The 24,068-nt window shown below is 37.1% G+C and overlaps 1 protein-coding gene across 3 annotated transcripts in view; it reads right to left on the minus strand.

Moving 5' to 3' along the window:
* Positions 1 to 24,068, minus strand: part of LOC310879881 (uncharacterized protein) — a 295,028-nt gene that overhangs the window by 68,105 nt on the left and 202,855 nt on the right. For all 3 annotated transcript variants that reach the window (XR_014571199.1, XR_014571200.1, XR_014571201.1), the window contains exon 8: positions 12,718 to 12,897. The gene's annotated coding sequence lies outside the window, so the exon portion shown is untranslated. The remainder of the gene's footprint in view (positions 1 to 12,717; positions 12,898 to 24,068) is intronic.

A 24,068-nucleotide genomic window follows, 5' to 3' on the forward strand; every position in this document is an offset into this window, starting at 1 on the left:
CACTACTGTAGCTTAAGAAAAATGTATGATCCATGATGTATGCCTTGGATACGTACGTACATATCCTACAGATTAAATTAAATTATTCATTAGCATTATAGAAGTGGGACACAAAACTACAGCACAATCCAGGCTCAAAAGGCACATCTAGGGATGTTTGAGAAGGTCTTAATTCCTGTGACATTCCTCAGAGATAATAACCTACATCTTCGTGCCCTTAAATCTGGGTTCCTGTTTGCACTGTAGAAAGAGCTCAGAGCCTGTGCTTTAATTGTTTACCCTTGTAATGGGACATAATTTAACAGGACTATCTCAGTACATAAAGGTCTCATATTACATGCTTTGGACTGAATAGAAAAACAGTTTTCCACACACACACAAAAAAAAGTATTTAAAGGTCTGACCCAAATTACAGCAAAAGCAATCCGAAGTATTCCAAATTTACTGGACTTTGGAAGAGCAGTTAAGAGGTCCTGATTCAGAAAAGCCTATTTTTAGCTTCATCTGAACCACATATTTAAACCTCAATCAGGCATACATACAATGTTATCATCAATGGGCCTGAAAACAGGGGGTTTAGGACTCTTAACACTATTTAAGTGAATAGTCTTGTTCTTCATGGCCTTATGTACCATGGTAATTCAGATTTAGTTGTATTTTACATGTTTTTTCAGAAGAAAAGGCAAAGAACACAGTCTGACATTTTATGAAGTAACCTTATGAAGCTCTTGAAGAACATCTTGGAAAATAAATGTGTTCTCTTTGTTTTCATAAAAGTGTCACGATAACGTGCCTTGCACTGGGGGAGTTAAGAGAGAATGGGAGGACATGGCAGATTGACATTATGAAATCATCTGCTACATATGTATACTCCCCCTTTTTAATAAAGTCCATCTAATATTGCTCTGTGCAGTTTTGGCTCTATTTCTCCACTTATGCAGTTGTAGATGAGAACAACAAAACTGAAAAAAAGATAAATAAGATTCGTATAACTGTTTCCTTATGCCCATAGAGACTAATGAAATGAAAAGTTTATACTTTTGTTTGAACAGAGACTAATGTAATTTCTTAAAGCTAAATTTGCATTTTTGCGTCTTGTTCAGTTGTGAGGTGGAAAGAAAAGAACAGAATTGATGGTTTTTAACACTATACATGTGCATGCACACAAATACACAAATACACAAAACACATGCACACATACATATATAGCAAAGGTATCATTATTTCCCAATGTACCAGACATATAATCCAAGATCTCAGTCTTCCAGAAACTTATGGCAGGAATTGTTTTTTATTTATGACTATGTCATTTAAGTTAACGAAACTAGTTATGTGTCTTTAGATAAACAGATGCATAACAACATGTAACGACTTACTAAAATTAGTATGGAAAAAGCAAAACCATTAGCACACCTATTTGTAATTTACCTAATAAAAGAAAAAATACAGTGAGTCAATCCACTGCTAAATATAAAACAGCACACCTTAGTGACATGAATGGAGCTATGCTGATTTACACCAAAATAATATTTACACTAAAATATCCAAAACTAAATTCTGATTTGTGACATGTTCTAGTCATCACTCTTCCATCACTCGTTACATCATTATTTTTGAAGGTTTAATCAATTGGAGAAGGAATGTGAAAATACTGGTTATTTTTTGTTTATCAGATGACTAGTTAAAAAAAAAAGGGGGGGGAGAATAAATATTAAAAAAAAAACCTTCTCAAAAAGAATGTTTAATTTGAGAAAACCATAAATCAGGGAAAAATAATTAGATACCTGAGTATTATTATCCAAAGATACTCCAAATATAGCTTATGAGTTCCATTTCCTTCAGCAAATAACATTTAAATAATCCACACAAAGGAGAAAACTAAAGATGTTTCACCCCAAAGTAGCTGATGCTTAACTGCTAGTACAGTTTCTTGAGACATCGAAGTCTTTGGTTAAAGTTCAGAGTTTGCCTCATTCAGTGCATGGGCAGAAATTCTAATTATAAATTTCTAGCTCATTCAAACTACTGGAATATGAGAATGATTCCTCTTCTATTCAGTGATGTACAACTTGACCATGGACAGTGGAACACCACCGACCAGATGAGAATCAGAGCACACATCATCTCATGGAAGGGTGACGGCACTCCCTTGGAAGGTAGGCAACCTGAGATATGCCTGAGCCAAGGCATCTCATAACATTTACTTGGTAAAGGAGGACACTGCCCTCAAGTAGTTTTGTGAATTTAGCCTTTTATTTCCTTGGCTTCCATTACAATGCATAAAACCAAAACATTTCGAAACGTCAAAACAGTTCATTTTGACATTTTCAAAATGAAGCATTTCAACATTGTGTTGAAACGTTTTTGTCAGTTTTGTTTCTACTCAGAGTATTTGTCAAATAGTTTCAGCCACTCTGAAACTTCTTTGTTCAGAAATAAATGTTGCACTGATTTTTTTTCTTTTTTGTTCAGCTTTGATTTTCAAGTAGCTTAGTCACAACCCTACTTATGCCCAGTAATTTTTTTTTCTTCTATTTCATTTCAAATGGCAATTTTAAGTAGAAGGCTTATTTTAATATGCAATGCTAAAGATTGCTTAGCTAACACCAGTTCTGTGAACGTTTAGGATACCCTACGGTGTTTAGAAGGAAATAGGATATGTAACATTCTGCTAATTGAGTAAGACAGTTTTTATTACTAAGCAGTGTCTTTCTATTTCCCGCTATAGTCAAGATATTTACATACATCCCATGCTTCAATTTACAGGCTATAAACAGCCAAGTAATTGCAATGCAATTAATAATTGCTAGTGTATTTGCATGGAAATTATTCAGCAATTAATATTTTACAGGAAAGCATAGCAGCTAAGTTTGGCCTCACAAGGCAATCTGCCTTAGGATGTATTTCCCAGACCCCAGATGCAGCAGACTTCAAAAAACAGGTGGACATTGGTATAAGATGACTAAAATCCAGAATTTTCAAAAATTAGTTTCTACAAATTTAGATGTGTGATTCACTTAGGAACCTTAGCTGTAGGTTTGTCACTAGTAGAAAAACATGCTGCAATGAAATGCTTGTATCATTCAGATCAGCTGAAATGAACAATACAGGTTTCAAAGAAGCACCATGCTCTTTTAGTCTGTGTGGTTTTGTTTGGAGAACAGAGCAGAAATGCCAGTATCATACATCGCTAGAGCAAGGAAATGGTTTTAAAATGTGTATTTTGGTTACTACAATTGTCTGTTTGAATGCATAGGAAACAGAATTATATCAAAATATATTTTACAAGCTCTACTGAGGATGCTACATACGGATAACCTGGCAGACTCCATATATACAATGCCATGGAAGCACACACAGTCAGGCTAGATAATGAGTAGCTAGCTAGAAAGACAATTTAAGCATATCGCACACTAAAAGTTCTCCTCCTGACTCTAAGGGGAAAATTTTAACCATGCTCAAATGTGAACACAGGCTACAAGATACACAACTATTTCTTCCTTTTAAAAAATGTAAATATTATACTGCGTGCTGACTGTAGTAGGATTTTGAGTGCATAAAATTTTGAATTATAAACAGAGATAGAATTTGTGGCTGCTTAAAGACATAACCTGTGTAAAACAATGAAAATTTTAAACCAAAAAAAATATTAGTCACTGAAACCACTGCAATTTATAATGAGCCTTATTAATACTATTATTAATCCTTAGCACTGGAGTTATTTTGCTGATTCTACAATTGTCATCTTCATCACTTCCTTTGACATGTCAGAGAAAATAAAGAAAAGGGAACAGAAGTTTTTCTAATGAGTAGTCCTCATAACGGGTATGCCGTAAAGCCCAGTGAAGTCAAGGGGCAATTTTACAGTCTTCAAGGTACTAGGTATTTCAAGTCCTAAATTAAACTACCAGTAGCAATTTCCCTATGAACTACCCAATCCTGAGTACTTCACAGAGGTAAAGAAAATATATGAAATTGTGTTTATCTTGTTAGCAATTATGCATTTTATCAACTTTTTTTTTTTTTTTTAATTTTTTTTAGCCTCCACGAAATCCTGCAACCTAACAAGCAAGGAAATTTTGCAAATATGAGTTGCATCTGGAAGTCACTGCAGAACACTTGAGAAAGGCCGGAGTTGCACTGCACAGAAGATTATTTTTAATTTTGCGTTTGTTGCTCAGAGCCTTGTGCTCAGAGTTACACGGATACACCCAGTCTCAGAGCTAAACATGGTGCAGTTCCTTGCATTGAATGGTAACTGTTAGTAATACGAGCAAAAGACATTGCACGGCTGGTGCTAAAGCTTTGAACAAAATTACTTCCTTTAACACACCGCCACCTTAATTATGTGCTGGGGAACATAAAGCAGGTCAGACAATTTGTACTGGGACATCATAATTCCATCAGTATAATGCTGACATTGCTAAAGATTTATGAATGGAATGTCGTAATTATTTTTTTAGTAAACATATCAAGTTTCACTAATGGGGGGGGCTGGAAGTACTAATTAGTTTTTTTTATTGTTGTTGGTGGTGGTTTTTTGCATTGTGTCCCATAAGATGTGGGGATAAGAGGGTGGAGGGGAAGGAACTGTGACAAAAACAAGCACATGCACAATTTATGTACAGCCTGTAATTCAAGCAGATGTTCCTCTATAAGGGCTGCAGGGATTAAAGCTTTTCTGCACATAATTCCATTTGCTCACTACCTTCTGTCTGCACAAACCTTCCAGGCTGTCATGGACTTTTGCTAAGCTAAAGTTTATTTAAAAGCAGAAAAGAACAGAAGAAAAAGAATCTTAAACATTTCTGCTGTTAAGTACCAGGGTTTGGCTGCTTGACTGAGGTTTCTCAAGCTTTAACCAGCTGGGGGATTCCACTGGAAGTTCTGGTGGAATTCCTACAGTCGTGTCCAACAAGCTATGACTCTGGCACAGTTTCCTGTAGAAATCTAGTCAAAACAGCACTTGGCCATAGTAGGCACTTATATACTGTAACAGGAGAAAAATAATAATTGCATCCATGCTCAGTCTGATGACTTCATATTAAAATAACATGCTTAAAGATTTGTCAAGATAAGCAAGGAGCTCAAACAGAAACAAGAAAGAAGGAAAAGAGTTAAGTGATATAGTTATAGCCACACCACAAGTTGGGGCAGAATGTTCCAAAATTACCATTTCTAACCCTTGCCTGACAGACACGGGACTAGTCACAGTGACAAAGAGTTCTAAAACTTTCACCCAAAATTACATTCATGTGTCTAAAGAAAAAAGCTGGCCAAAACCCTTTCCTCAGACACAGTGTCATTCCACCCTGACATCGCTGCAGTAACTCAGTGTTCCCACCAAGCAATATCAAAGCACATCTTCAGGAAAAACCTTTTTCTGCACTCATTTGTAGTCCCATACTGGAATTTCTATTAAGGAAAGGGAATACTGCTTGTGGGAAGGAGGAACTGATCAAGACTTCAGGTCTCTACCGATTCCTCCTCCTCATTCTTGAAAACCAGAAAAATACACCAAGATAATCTTTCTAGAACATCGTCATGACTTCTCTCTCACATTTCCTTCTTATGAGTAAGGAACAAAGAAACAACCGTGAAGTAACTCTCTTTGCATGCTATCAGTCACAAACCGAACACTTGAGATAGCACGCAGTGCTTTAGTCTCTTAAATACTGCTCCAACTCTTTCTATACAGAAGGAGGCAGAAACAAGAGGGAACAGGACTCCGTTCTCAAAGTGGAGCTCAAACTGGATTTTTACAATCCTATACGTCATGCTGTTAACTAGCTTAATATATGTTTAAAAATCAAATAGAAAAGATTAATCAAAATCTATCTCCAATGCAGCCGGTGTAAACTGTATTTCCGTTGGATTTCATAGAGAAGCTAAATGCTGCCTTCACATCATCAACAAATGACTTACACAGTTTTAAATACATAATTACAAGGACATCTTTAACCACATCTACAGATATTAGACTGACACAATCTAGTTCAGGAATATTTTCTTTAATCATTTTTATGGTCTCTCTGCTTCATGAAAAGTTTCCAGAACATGTTGCACAAACACTGCAGACTCTTAGCACCTCAGTACACCTCGGCATTTCTCAGAATATCTTTGAAATGAAAGAATTCAAAGTAAAGCAAACAAGTCAAGGACATGATCCTATAAATGTGACAGCTAACATACAGTGAAAGGATAGACTTCTGATATAAGATTATAGACTTCTGAACTCAGAATAAAGATTAACATTAAATCTTTATCCAGAGATGGGCTTTCAATTATCCTCATATTAGAGCACTTCCAAAGAAATCTGGATAGCATCCAGATAGCTTGGGATCGCTTATTTTCTTTGAAAAGGCTTTTAATATATTGTTGATCGTAGACACTCCCATCTTGTAGTGCTTTAAATATGTGTCAGAAATGAAATTTCTTTTTTACATGAATCAGCCAGCTGCAGCACCTGCTCTTATGTTCACTTTTCATATTTCACTAGTGATTTGAAGCTTTGTATAACAGCTTATGGGCACGTTATCTAATTGTAGTCTTCCTGCCGATGCTTTCATCTTCACTGACTATAAAATGGAGAACAGTGCGGAATCATTGTATACTTCAGTAGTATCAATATAAGCACCAAACATACAGGACAGCATTTTCCCCACATTTTCTAGCTTTTCTGTTTTTTTACCCTATTTTGTGGCCCAATGATTTAGAAGAGGTGAGGCCTATGCAGATGATGGCAGATACAGCCCTGTAAAACCAATCCTTTGCCATCTCAAGCTGGGACACTAGAAAGGTCTGCAGGAGAGGCTTCTTTTGCAAAGTTTTGAAATGAATAGCTGTAACTTAAGAAGCTTGAGCACAGGAATGAGAAAGGCAACACAGCTGAAAAGCCTTCCAAATTTTGCATATAAAGGATTAAAAAAAAAAAAAGGCATTGCATACTTTGGTTCTGGACGATAATGTGAAAAAGATACCAATTCACGTTTTTTTTTTTTTGGTATGTCTCTAACACCAGATCCTCAAAGTTGTGTTTACTCAATGAAAGCTGCATGATCAGGGCATCGCAGTGGAACTTGTGAGAATACGACAGATATTCAAAGATCACTCGGTGGTGATCCCTGCTAGCAACACAATGCTTAGCCATATATGCTGTCACCGAAAACCCTGGAAAGCAACTGGCTTCACAGCCTCAAAGGAGAAAAACAATTCTCAGAATGATTTAAATAGGAAATAATGTAGTCCGGATCTTTTAATGTTTATCCTATTCATATTTATATTTTGTTTCTCATTTTTATATGCTTTTGCATCAGATACTGGAAAGAGTTTTTTGGTGTGAAAGTTATAAACAAAATGAGATTAACGTGAAACCATTAGCCCACACAATATCAATTTCTTAGTACTACAAGGTAGAAATTGTTTCCTTATCCACTTTGCAATCTGAAATCTGCACTGAGTCCAGTATGTCTAGACAAAGCATTAGAAAATCTCATATGAGGTTTTGTAGTATTTCCACAATTCTTACAAAATAATTTTTAAATATTTGTTTTAAAAATACCTACACCTTCACTGAAAGGAAAGGCATGGAGGAAACATACTCCTTCCTTTTTATAACAGACTAATACCTTCTTCATGCTACTTTTAAACACTTCATTGGTGAACAGCACATCACAAGAGGTTAAAACAAGATAAAAATACAACCTGACATCTTGACACGCAAGAGAGAGAACAGATGGAGAAATGCCAACATTACTGGTAATAACATGAAATTTGGAAGTGGCAGAGGAAGGAAAAGTACAGGACACAGCAGCAGCACCAAATGAAACTTTTCTTCTGTACAGCTTTAAAGACTATTACTTGCCTGGATCAAGGACTTGTGCCACCAATGGTCTTGATAAGAAACATATGGACGCATTTTACATTGGTGTGAGGATGCGATTCTGGTATTATTAGATCAGTTGACAGCATTCCCCCCAGGCAACAGGCATATTGTGAGCATAATGGTATTAATTCTACTTCATTTGCTACAGCTTAGTTGTTTCCTCAGTATCACAATTTTTGTAATGAAAAGACAGAGGTCACAAAATTTTCCAGTGTACTTAAGTTCTGCTGTAAGCCATTTGGAGGCATATTTCTAAGTCGCTCTGTTACAAGGGAGAAGTTATTCAGAAAACAACACATAATTTTACTTTATCACTGCAAGGACTTAGCTATGCACCTCAGTGCTGTAACCTCTCATCATGCAGAGTGCCAGGTACTGCCACAACACTTTGTGAATACTGGATTGCATATGAATGGAAGGCTGAATAGGAAGAAGCCACTCATGTATGGAGTGTGCTTAGGGGCTAGTTTGGCCGCAGCATTAGGTTATGTTCCAGCAATCACAGAATTGAAAAATATGGAGATTTCAACTACCTATAGTTGTCAGACAAAGAGATGTTGAGATGTCTTCAAATTCAAACTACCTTTCCCAGCTACAGTTTCTTCTTAACCAAAAGGATTTTTGCACTCATAAAAATCTATAATGTCTGCTTGTGTACAGAGTTTGCAAAGATTTTTTTTAATGAGAGCAAACTCTTAAAACCCCTCTTCTTTTTTTAGATAAACATATTTGATCTTTCCAGTCATTATCATTTTAACTTGCAAAGTGACATTATGCCAAAAAGAAGGAATTCATAAATTAGTTCCAATTTAGAAAGTTTTCTTGTCATTGTATAAATGACAGATCTTTAAAAAGATGACTTAAAATGAAATGCAATAAAAAAAATTCCACTTTTGTGGCAGGTTTTTCTTTTCTCTCTCTTCCCCTCTCTTATTTTTTTTTAAAGACTGAGAGAATAAAACAATGTGCTACCAAAAAAAAAAAGAAATGAGTAGTACAAAAATTACAAATGCGCATGGACAGGAAACTCATTTAAATTCTCAGATTGTTTTAGGAAAGCCGAATTTAGTTGGGACTAAAATGTAAGCAGAAATCACTTTGCAAAGTTGAATTCACTTCTCAACAGAAACTAATAAAGCAGGATTCACATCCAGATTCTTATTTCAAAACCCATTTAAGTGGCTAGAGCTATTGATAATTTGAATGCGTATCTGCCCTGCTCGTTTCAACTAGGAATTTGCTAATCACTTAACTGAGCCAAAGCTTCACCCATGCATTTTGTTTCTATTCTCTCAAGGACTGTAAAATTTGGATGCAGAGTTGGGTTTGGTTTTCAAATACCTTTAACATTTGGGAGTGCTTAGCTTGAATTCCTCGAGCAGCGTACACTTCTGTAATGAAAAAGATGGTATGTGGAGAAGTATGAAAAGATTGTTATCACAAATGATGTCAAGGTGACAAACAGAGTGGAAGCTAATGGAAGACTTCCATCACTGAAGAAGAAAAAATAAATTTAGGGCAATGCACGAAGATTTTTCACATAGAAAAGAACTCTTAATTTTGAGACACTCAAATGAGGTACCACTCCAGGCAGTGACTACAGACAACTGCTGGGGCTTCTGGGACTGAAATGATCCTTCAGGGGATTCATTTAGCGTGACCTCAGCTCAAAGCCTTGTTTATTAGGAGTCCCTCATGGCTGTTCTGGGCTCATGGATGGCAAGCGCATCAAAATACTAACCAATGCATTGAAACCGAGAAGTTTAACCACAGCTACTAACCCAAAGGAAATAATTTCCTGTCATCTTCTTGTTTCCTGCTAACTATCCAAGGTTAAAAACAACCCTTTAAACCCACGATCTACCTGGCATGATAACGTGCACTTTCATGTTTAGTAAGTACACATTTGGTTCTGTAATATGGAAATTTTACCACCCTGCTTTTGTATCACTAGGTGTCTTTTCAGAAAGTTTTATAACTGCCAAGAAATATTAGCTTCAAGGTTTAGGCTAAAGAATTTTAGAAGGAAGCTACTCTTTCTTACTCATGATTTCACAATACTGCCCGATGATTCCTGCATCATCACACTGTGAATGGCAAACTAAGTCACTGTTCAGGCATTTTCGTCTCTTCTACCTTTGTAGAAGCTTCAGTTGAAAAACAAGCCCTTAGGCAGCTTAATGATAGCAATGTGCGGGTTTTTGAAAAAAGAAATTGTCACAAGCCAGTAGATAAAAATAAAATAAAATATTTGGTACACAATTTCTAGAAAGCAGGTTTATGTAAGCAATACCAGGAGCTAAGAGGACACCATTTGATGTGCAGGTCTACTGCCATAGTGCATAACATAATTAACATAATCCATCATTTCTGTCTGTAAAAACAGTGAGTGCAGGACACAATTTCCTACCTTTTTTTTTGAGTGCCTCTTTCATAGCATGACAAAACTTGTTTCTTAATATCTCTTTTTGTAAGAGAAGACTGAACATACAAAAGAAAAACATTCTATTACTCCACTATGACATCTCTTTTATTAAGAAAAGCAAGGTAAATTACAGAAGTTAGGATGATTTCCTCCCTTTAAAGAAGGAAATTCCCTTGAGTATGTTGAAGCTCACATTGAATCTTTAGGATTGGATGTACTGAAGAAGAACATCAGAACTAGACAGGAATACAATGACTCTACTGGATTAGCTTCCAGTAATAATCAATTTAACCTTTGTGAACATTATCAGCTGCAAAAGTATAAAGAATTTAGAGCCTTTCATAGGTTATAACTTCATCTTCATTCTCCAAAATTAATACACTCAGCAAATGTCTACCTCTTTAAGCAGCCAACCTTATTTCAGGGGGGAATGCTGGATCTGAGTGTATCAGTACAATTTCAAGATAGCAAAACTGCAACTGATAGAAGCTTCAACATGATTAGAATGATCTGTTATCACCACATACAAACTTCTCTGTTTCTCAATTTTTCCTTGTGTAGTAGACCTCTTTTTATTACTTTAATGGCTACATTTAAGGAGGAAAGTGAAATGATTTTAGGATAATGTTTTAGTGTCTGTTTCACAATGGTTTTTATTGAGCTGTAAAACACTTGCATGCATAGAGAGAAGAAGGTGCATTTTAGAAATAAAACTATTAAGTAACATTATCTTGCCATGGATCACTCCCACTGGGACAGAGGAACCATTTGAAAAGCATAACTGAATTCAATTAAAATATGATAAATTTTGATCTCCATCTTACCCACATTTTCAGCATTGCATGCGGCGGCTCAAGTAACAATAACAAAAGCATGACTGTTTATGTTTAGAAACCTTTGTCTCTTTGAATATTGTACAATGCCTTTATATTTTTCTCCTACTACTTACAGTGGGGAATAACTTCAATATACGAGCCTCCACCTAGAAAGGTGGATGAACACATAGGCCCCTATATCTAATTATTAATATAAGGTCCATCAGTAGCAATTAAAATTACAATATTATCCAGAAGATATGCCTCTATATATCATGTCACGAAAGGACTCTAGGTAATGGAATGAAATGACTACTTGTATCTGATACATAAGCACAGAAATGCGTATCCAAAATAGAATTCACAGAAATGACTTCATCATAGTTTTTCTGGGGGCCAAACCAGGAGTCTTGTATTTATCGTCTTGCTTGTAACTAGACAGAGACCTTAGAGATACACCCATTAATTATTTCAAGAAGACTGTGTACTGATTCTCGCTAAAGAAGATGGAAAATGTCTCCCTTACTTAACTGAGAGTTAAATTAGTATGTATTTCTGAAATGTAGGCCTCATATGCATTTTGTAAGTCACTGGATCCTATGAGTGATCTGCACACAGGAGATTAACAATGCCTTTTGAAGTATATTGGTTCTCCTATCACACTTGTGAACGCTGCCTAATATAGAAAAGTAATATTACAACCCAAGTACACAGTAGGGAAACATCATTTCTGCTTTACAGATGGCCAGCTGAGATATGAACAAATTAAATGACTTTTCCAATGTCAAACAAGAAACCTGTTTCAGAATGGAGAAAATCTAGGCCTTCTGAGTTCTTGGCTGATTTCCTGAACAACCAAACTATTCCTCTCTTCTGGCATGAATAAACCTCTGGTTGCAAATTGGGATGGTGAAAGCATCAGTTCATCATGGGATGAAAAAAACTAGCAAGAGAACCATCTGACACAGTATAAAATAACCTGTAAAGCACCTTTCTTCTCCAACATTATATCCCAAAATCTCATATAAAGTTAAATAACACAGTGATTAAAAAAAAAAAAAAGAGCAGAAGAAAAATTAAGTATCTTAGACAGAGAGAAAAAGATGTTTCAACTGAGGCATGAAAATAAATGTAGATAATTATCACTTATGCAATGCTTTTCATCTTCAAAATGCTGTATAAATATTACTTTAAAAATCTTCACAACATCTCATGAGGTAGGTAAACATTAAGCATAATGTAGTAAGCTATAACCTCATATGATTTAAGCCAATTTTAATACTCAAAAAAACATGAAAAAAAAGGTTGAAAGGCTAAACCAGTTCGTTTAAAGCACCTGAGCTGGCCACTACCTAAAGAGAATAACACACACTGCCATTTAAGAGGGCTGTAATTCTCACAGATGTACCTGAGCCAGCTGTAATTAATCTAGTACAGACTCAGCACAACAGGGCAGCTAAGGTTCGAGGTCGGCTATAGAGGCTATCCCAGGCTCCAGGCAAATATCCTAGGACAGTCAGCCAAGGCTGCGTTCAGTACTCCATGGCTACCAGCAGGATACGCGTTAGCTACTTAAAACCTGACCTGAGTACCTGGTAAAAAGGGCTGGCCTGTGTCTGTAGCATGTGCAGATCCAAAGCTGGGACTGGGACTGCAGGGCTGGCTCCAAAGTTTTCACCTCCAGCTCAGAGGCAGCCATGCAGGCACACACAGTGAGGTTGTTTCACACACGATGTACTGCATTGGAGATGGAGCTTTTACACCTGCAGAGCCTGCCAAAATAATGTAAAAGGGTAAAAGGGAAGGTGGTAAGTCTAATCAAAGACAATGTTTTGAGCTGAATAAAACACTTAACTGCATGGAAAATTCCATTAGGTTGATTAGATGCTTGCCTTAGGGCCCTCTTAAAACAACTGTTTAAAAAAAAAAAAAAAAAGATAGCTATTGCAATGCGGCTTAAAAATATTGGAAAAGCAGGAAATGGAGCTTATTAGAGCTCAAATTAGATCCAAGATTTATGTGAAGAACATTTGGCCTCTTTAAAAGGCCTTCTTAATCCCTAGATGGTTTTTATTGTTTCTATTATTATTATTTATTTATACAGTGCCATAGGTATACATGGCACTTTACAGACAAATAAAAAAAAAACATGGGTCCTCCCCCAGAGAGTTTACAATACCTGATCTGGCAAAGAGTTAAGTACATGAGTAACTTTATTTGCAGGACTAACCTCCCTTGAACCAATGGGAGTTAACAAAATAATCAACTTACTCGCACGATTATCTTTTCCAGATCAGGCCCTCTGGTCTGAGACATTCAGTCTGAGTCATTACAGGTGTAAACCCAGTTCACAGGAGTAACAACCTGAGTCCTGACAACTTCTGTTCGGCAAATCTTCCAGCAGTATTTTGTTCTAAGTTGCATGTGATGAAGATGAGCCAAAGCAACAACAGAGTGAAGCTAAATTGTTTTTCTACTGCTAAGTTAGCTTCAATTAAAGCCTTTTAGTAGTATTTGTAATATTATCTCAACCACTGCAGAAGCAGTTAGGCAGTGATTGAGAAACAGCTACAAAACATGGTTCAGGGCAAGACAGGGAAGCATGTGGTGCATGCTCCTCACTGCACGCTGCCATCAGCAAGCTGCTGCTTCAGGGATAAGCGGCCAGCTCTCTATCTGCACTCTAAAACTACTGAATATTTGAGCATTATTACAGTACGTGTATTTTAATACCCAAAGAAGCATTGTAAAGAAGTGTTGTTACTTATTTTACTTTGCAAAACAAGCACTCCTGCTACCCATTAAAATACTCAAAATACTATACGTTTTGGAGAATTGGGGTATCCTACTTGCCTTCTTAGTGTCCTGATGCCGCTATTTCTGTGAACAGAAAATTGGAGCTACCTCAAGCTACTTCTGTTTTGGAGGGCAGTAATGACTACTCCAAATGTGCAACCCTATTTGCTTGCACATAAACTTTTAATAATGTTCATTAAACTTTATTAGAATTGTACGTGCAGCCAGATCAGGGTTACGAATTAAAACCTCCATCCTGCAAACAGTTGAGAAGCTTTACTCAGTGTGAGCAAAGAAAACTATCTCTTTCTGTACTCACATTCTTAAACTGAATCTGTACCCTAAATATATATATTTTTTTTCTTTTTACCTTCCTGGAATAAAGTTTAAAAAATATAGTTAAGGAAAAATTGTATGTCAGAAAAACACAAGCAACTCTGCTGACTTTTGAAGTTACACCTTTTTAAAAATTATCCTTATATGTAAAAAATTTCTGGTGCAACAGACCAGGAAAAGTCAATGAACAAATGAAGTGTGACTGCGTGCAATATTATCCAAAAGTCCTGGGCAGAAGAGACTCTGAAGTCCGTAGAAGTTTTGCAATAAACTTATCTGGCAAAAGGATTAAACCTACAAAGCCTGATACTAAAGGCCAGCGGAGCTGGTATGAATATCCCCATTGATAAGTTTTGAGTCAGACGCAAAGTGATCAACAGTAAGTGAAAAAAGGACTGCAGGCAAAGAAGAAACCATAAAAGCCAGAAAGAGTTTTTTTAAAGAAAACAGACATAAGTATCATAAAGCCAAGGTCAAACTCCATCACCAAGACAGCTACGTGTGAAAGAGCCCTCTTTTAGGGCTAAGTGCAATATTTATGATTATTTATTTTTTATTGAAACAAAAGGTAAATTAATCCACTTATTTTTTTAAAGCATGTTTTTATTACATTGAATAATTTCCTTTGAAAAAGAAAAAATGTTTCCTAAAACCATTAGCAGTAAAACTACATTTTTTTTTGGTTTATATCTGAGATGAGACTGTGTATCATTTTTCATGCATAATCTGATTCCAAATGATTCCTTGTTTACAATTTGTTTTGTGTTTTTTCTTATGTAAGCAAGAATTAATATACCCAAGCGTGGAAGAAATATGCTATATTATCTTTTATTGCATTTCTTTAGAACATGCCATATATCTTCTTTAACTCCCCAATGACATTCAAAATAGCCTGAGGAAAGCATACATAAATACACATATAAACAAGGACAAATAAGCTAATAAGAAAACTATATAAGCTATGGAGTTGCATATAGCTGCATTCAGCATATGTAATTATATGCATTCAGCATATGTAATATGCAATGGAAATCATAGTCTGACTCCAGATTTTCCAATAAAGATCAAAAAGTATTGAATGTTTGCCTAGCCTGATGATAAGCTAAATCAGAATACAGACACACAGTCACAGTTTGCTCTCCTACAACAACTAGATGACAAAACCCCACATCTTCTATCTCGATTTCTCAGTGTGGCAAGACCCCATCACAATTAGTGCACACTTTTCTAAATGCTAGCACCCTCCAGTGTGCACACCCAGTAACATACACCCCATCTCTTGCTGTTCACTGAGCTTCCTACCGGAAGGGCCGGAGCCCTCAAACAGGAATGGGGATTAGACATGAAGTAAGAGAGGTTTTGATGCAAACAAAAACAAACAACAATGACAAACTAGAACTGCATGATTTCAAATTGTGGTGTTCAAGGAATGATGGAAGAATATAAAGATCTGCCAATTCTGATAGTCAGAATAATTCAGAGGAGTAATTACTGTGAAAATTTGGAAATTTACCTCCAGATCCACCCTTGCTAACCCCATCATGTTCCTTGGCCTCACTCTAATTTCTTCCTCCATCTATTTCTCTTACACATTTCCAACCAGCTTTACATGACTGAAGGTCCCAGACCACCTTGTCTCCAGACAACCTACCTGATTCTTTTTCCTTTTGACTTCGTACTACTTTTCACCCTGATGAGTCACAGGGCCTCATGCCTTTCATCACGTGTAGGCAGGTATCTCCCCGGAATTCTTTATTGCTACTTGTGAGGCAAAAAGGGCAAAATGCTTTTCTTTACTTGGTACAAAAATGTATCCATTATGGTAGATAAATTTGGAGTATGATAGACTCCAAAGGTTATATCCCATGTAATCAATTTAGGTTAATTCCTGTGCTTCTTATTGCAATACAATTTTGACATTGTTCATTTGGATTTTAAATATATGAAATGACAAAAAAAGGTCTTAATGTTCAGAATGCTAAGAGGCTATCTCCCACTGAGTAGTCAATAATCCAGGGGGTTCTGTTTCCATTTCTATTTTGTCATCCTTAGCCTTTTCTTTCTCTACAGATAACTTGCTTTTTAAATTATTTTTACTATCTGTTTTTTAAGTTATTTCAGTGTTTCCCAAAAATACTATAGAATGTATTTTCCAACCTTAGTAACAGATATTTTAGTATAAAATTAAAAAAATTGTATCAATTAAAACCACATTTGAATATCTTTTTTTTTCTTTTTTTAAGTTCTAGGTTGTTGTATAGGTTCTTATGATAGTCAATACATCCAGAACAAACTAAATGAACACAGAATCTTACTGAGTTACAAAAGCTTCCAATGAATTTTTGGTTTTACATGCAACAAAACTGAGCTCTACGCATCTCTTGGGACTTGACCTATTTAATGAATGAACCTAGGCAAAACAGTGGTTTCAAAACTATATACGTGCTTTCAGCTACAAACTCAAGAGAGGTGGTTATGAAACATTTGCAGTTATCAGTGACTTCTGCCTACGCGTAACAATTTATTTTTGGGTCATTTTAAGAAATTAAATTGGATATGGTGTATCTTTCCAAACTGTAATTCTGCAAAAGCAGTTCTCAAATTCAAATATAGCAAAGATGAAATAGATAAAATATCTCTGAAGGAATTATCTATGGTAGTAACTCAGTTGTAAAGTTTGACCTTATGAAAAAAGTAATGTGATGACTGTTGGAAACTAGACTGTTGGAGGTCTATGGTATTTCAGGGCCTGCCACAGTGTTCCTCTGAATGCTTTTCAGAGATATAAAAGCTCTCTAACCTGTCTTGCAACTAAAATTAAAATTTATTCCTACTAATCTATTCACAGCATCAGATTCTAAGGGCAGCTGTGACTTAACAAAATGCAGGCCACATTCATCTCTGTGGAAGAGATCCGAATATCTCCTTCCACTGAGAATTTCTCTTTTAGTCTAAGGTGTAACAATAAATCAAATATTTCCTTGTAAATTTGTTTATAAATAAAAATAACATACTTATTATCTAATTATCTGATTTTAATCATGACAGATTTTGCGGGTAATGTTTTCTAAAGAGCTAAAAAGCCTCATCATCAAGTAAATACTGCAGATCTTCAAAGGTATGTATGTGCCCAAATTCTAATAATTCTAATTTACTGGGAAGTAGCCACCTAATGTCTTTAATGATGCAGATCAAAATTTTGTTTATTTTTACTGATAGATTGGTTTTGATACACAGAGTCTTCAGTAGGATAGCTGCTTTTGAATTCTGTAACTTTGGTATACCATGTACTTGATCCAGAACAATCTAAAACCCACACAATGATGCATTTTTTGGCCAAATTTTATGGTCACCTCTGGATGTGGAGGTTAATCTGAGGGATATACATGCACCTCTGAAGGCAAATCATCTACATATAATTCAATAAAATCACAGAAAAATATAGTTTTCTATGTTTTTTTTCTATTCTCTCCCTGCTAATTCACGTCCTGACATAACCTTTCAGAAGACTGAGCTGGATTCCTTCTTTTACAATACAATGAAAACTGTTTGAATTATCATATTTTAATATATTTTCAAATGGAAAACTGCTTTACTTTCAAGTCTGGAATTGAGATGTTTCCAGAATATTGAAACATCAATCTTCTTTTTTCATGAGTAAGGTCAATATAATTTTATTCCGTTTTTAGCATTTTGGGATAATTCAGGTTAGAAGGGGACTCAGGAGACTTCTAGTCCAACCTCCTGCCCAAAGCTGGGTCAGCTGCAGTCTCTGAAGACTGGTCAGGGTTTTATCCAGTTGGATCTTGAAAATCTCCAAGGATGGAGCCTATATAACGTCTCTGTGCCCCTGCTTTACTGGCCTCGGGTGGGAAATTTTCTCATCATCTCCAGCCTGAACCTCCCTTGTTTCAACTTGCTTTCTGCCTCCCACCCTCATACCACTGTGAAGAGCCTGGTTCCGTCTCCTCACTAAGCCCCCTGCAGGTACTGGGGGCTGCTGTCAGGTCCCCCTGAAACCCTCCCTTCTCCAGGCTGGATGAGCCCCAATCCCTGAGTCTCTCTGCAGAGCAAGTGCCCTAGCACTGACCTTCGTGGTGGCCCTCCACTGAACTCAATCCAGTTTGCCAATGTCTTTCTTGTTTTCTTTCATATTTTCTTATAAACAACAGTAGCTATCACAAAGTGATGGACTAAATACAATCCCAGAAACCAATATTGTCTTCTGATTCAAAATGTGTTTTTTACAGGGCCATGATATTACTGGTACATTCTGTTCTTATGTCCATTGCTGGCATACTATATTCCCGAGCTTATTCATTCTTACCTTTGATTATTATAGTGTCTTCCTTTTCTAGGAATTTAATGACTTATTTGTTCATGAGTCCCTTGAGGAAAAAAAAAAAAGTTGACATAGTAACATTTTTGTATTTCAAAGTAGTGGGAATAATGGAGGGAGGGTACTTATTAAAATATGTTCACTGACTTGAACTGCATATATTGGACATACTTACAAAAGAAAATACTTCCCATTCTTGTTTTCCCAGAAATAAAGCTTTCATATATTCACTTGTGTTTTCAGTTCCAAATCACAGGCATGTTCAACTGGAAATTGCACCTATTTTCAATTATGGGACCCTTCTATACTCCTGAATGTTCTTTTCCAGTGGTTTAACTTAACTGCAGCACAGAGAGACTGGATGAAAGCAGTGAGAGAGAGATGACATCACATCTGTCTGAATTAACAAGGTGATAAAAAAGTACAGTAAGCCCAGCTGAATGGGTCAACAACTAAGTAGAACTATTTTTCCCATAGCAGCTTAACGTAAATCATGAGAACTTCAGTCTTTAGAAGTCTCCTTTAAAACAAGACTAATTAATTTCACATTCTTGTTTTTTTGAACATGTTAATACCTTTTATAGGTCCTTAACCTGAACAGTTTTTTGACTTTTTAAGTTTTAATATGTCATGTGTCTTTAATAACTGCTAGGGTTGTTTCTTCCACATTATTTTTCTCCTATTCACACCATACATACTTGTACATATTTACGTTTATTACAAATGTTGTGCCTACTGTGCCTGTTAAAATATTATTAACAAACATCTACATTAAAGATGTTCTACTGCTTTTTTTATTATTTATTTTACCAACGAATACTTTCATTAATTGACCACCCAGCAACAGTTTTAACCAACTCTTTTGTTTTCAACCAATAGAGAAATGCTCATAATGAATTAATGATAATCTTTCATTTTAACATATATAATGAAGACATTTTTGTTGGTATGCATTATGTTTAGAGCTGAAAAGCAAGAGCCTGGAAATAAAACTCCCATCCTTGACTTTACCACCAACTTCCTTTCTGATCTTGACCCTATCATACAAAACTCAAGCTAACACCTTTGTTTTCAAGGTTTCCTAATATTTGATTCTGCTATGCTGTATGAAGGACTGAAGTTGCTCTTTAGTATTCAGGGACCAACATTGCATTCAGTGCTGCAATGTTACAATGGCAGCTTGGCTTGCCTCCTGCCACCCCAGAAGAACTGGAAAATAAATTTATGCACACAATGCAAAAGAGCCACTGAAGCTGGCTAAGAAACCTGTTTTCTGGGGGTCGGGCTAAGGTTATAGCTGTACAAGATCCTTAAAAGAACTGCAATGACTCTGGAGTGCAGGTCTCAGCTGACTGTCCATTTGCCTCACTTAGTCCAATACCACTCTGATTTTTGGCAAAACTTAGGTTCGGTCTCTTCATTTAAACCTCATTAACAATCCCAGAGATATGATTCTTAGAGAAGCATCACTGAAAAAACATGCACAAGGAAGAAAAGGTGAGGAAAGGTGAAAAGCTTTTGACAGATGAGCTTCACGATCAGCCATATGCAGGTAATAATGGACAGTTTTAAGACTTACGTGACCCAGACTGACAAAAATTAGTAACTGAACCTCCCTGCTATCTCCATGAGAGGAATTTTTAAGAAACCCTGCATTTGAGAAGATTTATGCTACAGAGTTGAACATTCTGAAACCAGACTGAAAATCTTGGCCAAGTCCTCATTTCCAGTACTAAGAAAAAACTGAGGAACTGGACCCCCTGTCTAAAACTATTCCCTCTGCTGCTTTCATCTTCATTTATTTTCCCTGCAGAGGCTTGGGCTTCAGCTCTACACTTTAGATAAATCATATCAAGAACAGATGGGGAAATATATAATACAACATTCTCTCAACTTCTTTTTGAAGAGAACCAACTAACCAGCCAAGCTTGATGTGAAAACTCAGAATATCTCCTGACTGGACATTCAGCGTGCCCTGCTGAGGTTGGAAAATCAGAGCCTAGATTTATGTTTACCTTTATTGATTGATATTTAGTAATTTTTCCATTGTAAAAAGGGATGCAAGACTGCTGAGTCCTTACCTTTCAATACACTTGTTGCTAAGTACAGAAAACTGCACCAGATCCCTGGCTGATATAACATGGGCATAGTATTCATATCTCCAGAGGAAACATACAAACTGAAATTAGAAAGTAATTTGTTCACAATATTTGTCATGGTTCAAAACTAATCCTTACCAACAAAATGAGTAAAAAATAAATAAATAAATAAATAAATAAATAAATAAAAAACTAATCCCATTCACTGCCATTCCTTCCAGTCTCTGATCCTATTCCTTAGGATTGCAGTGGATTGTAACCATTAGGAAAAAACTCCATTATTTATTCAACTATCATGGTGTGGCAATACCACTTGGTACATCTTTTAATGGTGACAAGGAATCATAGAATCACTAAGGTTGGAAAAAACCTCCAAGATCATCTGTTCCAACCATCCCCCTACCATGAAAGTCACCCACTAAACCATGTCCCTAAGCGCTAGGCCCAAACTTTCCTTAAACACCCTCAGGGACGGTGCTGCCACCACATCCCTCGGCAACCCATTCCAATGCCTGACTACTCTTTCTGACAAGAAATTTCTCCTAATTGCCAAACTAAACCTCCCCTGGTGCAACTTGAGGCTATTCCCTCTAGTCCTATCACTAGTTACTTGTGAGAAGAGGCTGACCCCCAGCTCCCCACAGCTTCCTTTCAGATAGTTGTGGACAGCAATAAGGCTCTCCCCTGAGCCTCCTCTTCTCCAGACTAAACAACCCCAGCTCCCTCAGCGGCTCCTCACAGGACTTGTGTTCCAGGCCCTTCACCAGCTTCGTAGCCCTTCTCTGGACACACTCCAGGGCCTCAATGTCCTTCGTGTAGTGAGGGGCCCAAAACTGAACACAGTATTCGAGGTGCAGCCTCACCAGAGCTGAGTACAGGGGGACAATCACCTCCCTGGTCCTGCTGGCTACACTATTCCTGTTAAAGCCAGGATGCCGTCAGCCTTCTTGGCCACCTGGGCACACTGCCAGCTCATGTTCAGATGAACATCAAGGAACACCCCCAGTTCCTTTTCCTCTGCACAGCTTTTGAGCCACTCTGCCCCAAGCCTTTAGCGCTGCATGGGGTTGTTGTGGCCAAAGTGCACGACCCAGCACTTAGCTATGTTGAACCTCATCCCATTCACCTCTGCCCATCAACCCATCCTGTCCAGGTGCCTCTGCAGGGCTTTCCTACCCCCCAGCAGTTTGACACTTCCCGCCAACTTGGTGTCGTCTGCAAACCTACTGAGGGTGCACTCAATTCCCTCATCCAAATCATTAATTAAGATATTAAAGAGGATGGGCCCCAACACCAATCCCTGGGGACTGGTTGCCAGCTGGATTTCACTTCGTTCACCACCACTCTCTGGGCCTGGCCATCCAGACAGTTTTTAAGCCAGCAAAGAGTACACCTGTCCAAGCCACGGGCTGCCAGTTTCTCCAGGGGAATACTGTGGGAGACTGTGTCAAAAGCCTTGCTGAAGTCTAGGTAGACTACGTCAACAGCCTTTCCCTCATCCACCAGGCAGGTCACCTGGTCATAGAAGGAGATGAGGCTGGTTAGGCAGGATTTGCCTTTCATGAACCCATGCTGACTGGGCCTCATCCCCCGGTTGTCCCGCATATGTTGCGTGATTGCATTCAAGGTGATCTGTTCCATCACCTTTCCTGGCACCAAGATCAGGCTGACTGGCCTGTAGTTCCCCGGGTCCTCCTTATGACCCTTCTTATAGATGGGCATCACATTAGCAAGTCTCCAGTCATCTGGGCCTCTCTGGATGACCAACTGATGAAACTGAAGGATATTTTCTGGATTAGTCGATCAAGTCCTCCAACTGAATTTTCTATAGCTAATATTCACAGTTTCACATCCAAGAATGTGGAGAATAGGGAGTCTTATAGCAACATTTTAATGCCTGTTGGTACATAATTACTGACACAGCATTTTCCCAACCAGCCACTAAGAAAGTAGGAGCAGATTTTTCATGATTTTTCATTTCTAACAGGCAATTGAGTACGATGAAGTAAAACACTTTTTCCAAGTGCCACAGATTAAACTGAATTAAGATCAGAGGTTCTTAAATTTCTTACCTCCTTTAACTCAGATTGGTAAACTTCTTTTTCTGAAACCACACAGAGCAGTCCATGTATTGCGTGCTGCTTATAGAGCTGTTGCTCTTTGGTAGCACCATTACTTCTATGCAAAATGGAAGAATTTAAATGCATAGTTTTCACCATTGCTGTCCATATATTACTACTTTAAGTCCTTAGTTTTATTCAATATTAGATATCTGAAGATAACATTCATAAAAGTAGTGATACCATGTAAAATTACCCCACTTCAACGTGAGACCTATTCTAGTAAAAGATATTAAAGGACTCCTAATACCTCCATTTTGTTAAGGAGCCCTCTCAGTTCTTCACTTAAGGGTGTTTTAGTGCGCAAATAACACTAAAGAATAAGTATTCTTTAATACAAATCCTTCTCTGTTTTGTTGGTCCCATTAATGCCCCATTCAGTGTTTCCAGAAGTGATTGCTCAGTGAGCTTACTATGACAGGGAAAGAGAGGGCACATCGTGTTCTTGTGGCACTCGGGTGGCAGTCAGCATGTTGGTCCACACACTGATCGCTTCCAGAGCTAAAACCACCTGTTTCAAAGAATCCTTCCAGGAAGTAAACATATGCTAGATGGACCTGTGGCCATTCACTTCTAAAAAATAAGAATAGACAGGGACTTGTAAAATTTTTTTTTTATTATTATTTTTTGTAACAGAGTGGTTGCTGTTGCCCAGACTGCTCCTGTGTAATTTAGAAGATAATGTAGCCAAATGAGAAAGATATTTGCATTCTGCAAATGACTGGCAATAGTCTAAACAAGAGAGATGACTATGTAATTTCTCATTTCTCCTTCACCAGAAACAACTATGTTTATATTTACCAAAAAGCTCCTACATGGGCATTCATTCCCAAGTGAAGCTGGTCTATCAAATGTATCAAATGTTTTAGTTTCCCTAAAAAATCAGTTAGTTTATGATGGACTATTTCTCTAACTTTTTCTGTAATTTCCTCAGGCCAAGAACAATGCGGAAGGCTGATAGCTGTAAGATATTATGTATATAAAGAACCTGAAGAAGTGTCAGTATTTGTTTGCTGCAAGAGAGCTGAAATTGGAGCTTGTAAACTCAGTCTGGTGATACGTACAGTCTGAGGATTAAGGAAACATAAATCTCACTTTGCAAAACTATGAGGTTTTCTCCTGAACTTTGTTCTGGTGTGCACAAGCTAAGTTAGACATTTAAGATGGCTGCTTTAAAATAGAATATATCATTACTTAGGATAATGGTGATATTAATGTGATGAGAAAATATTCATAATTTGAATACAGGACTA

This window comes from Anser anser, assembly GCF_964211835.1.
Source record: "Anser anser genome assembly, chromosome: 11".
NCBI lineage: Eukaryota > Metazoa > Chordata > Aves > Anseriformes > Anatidae > Anser > Anser anser.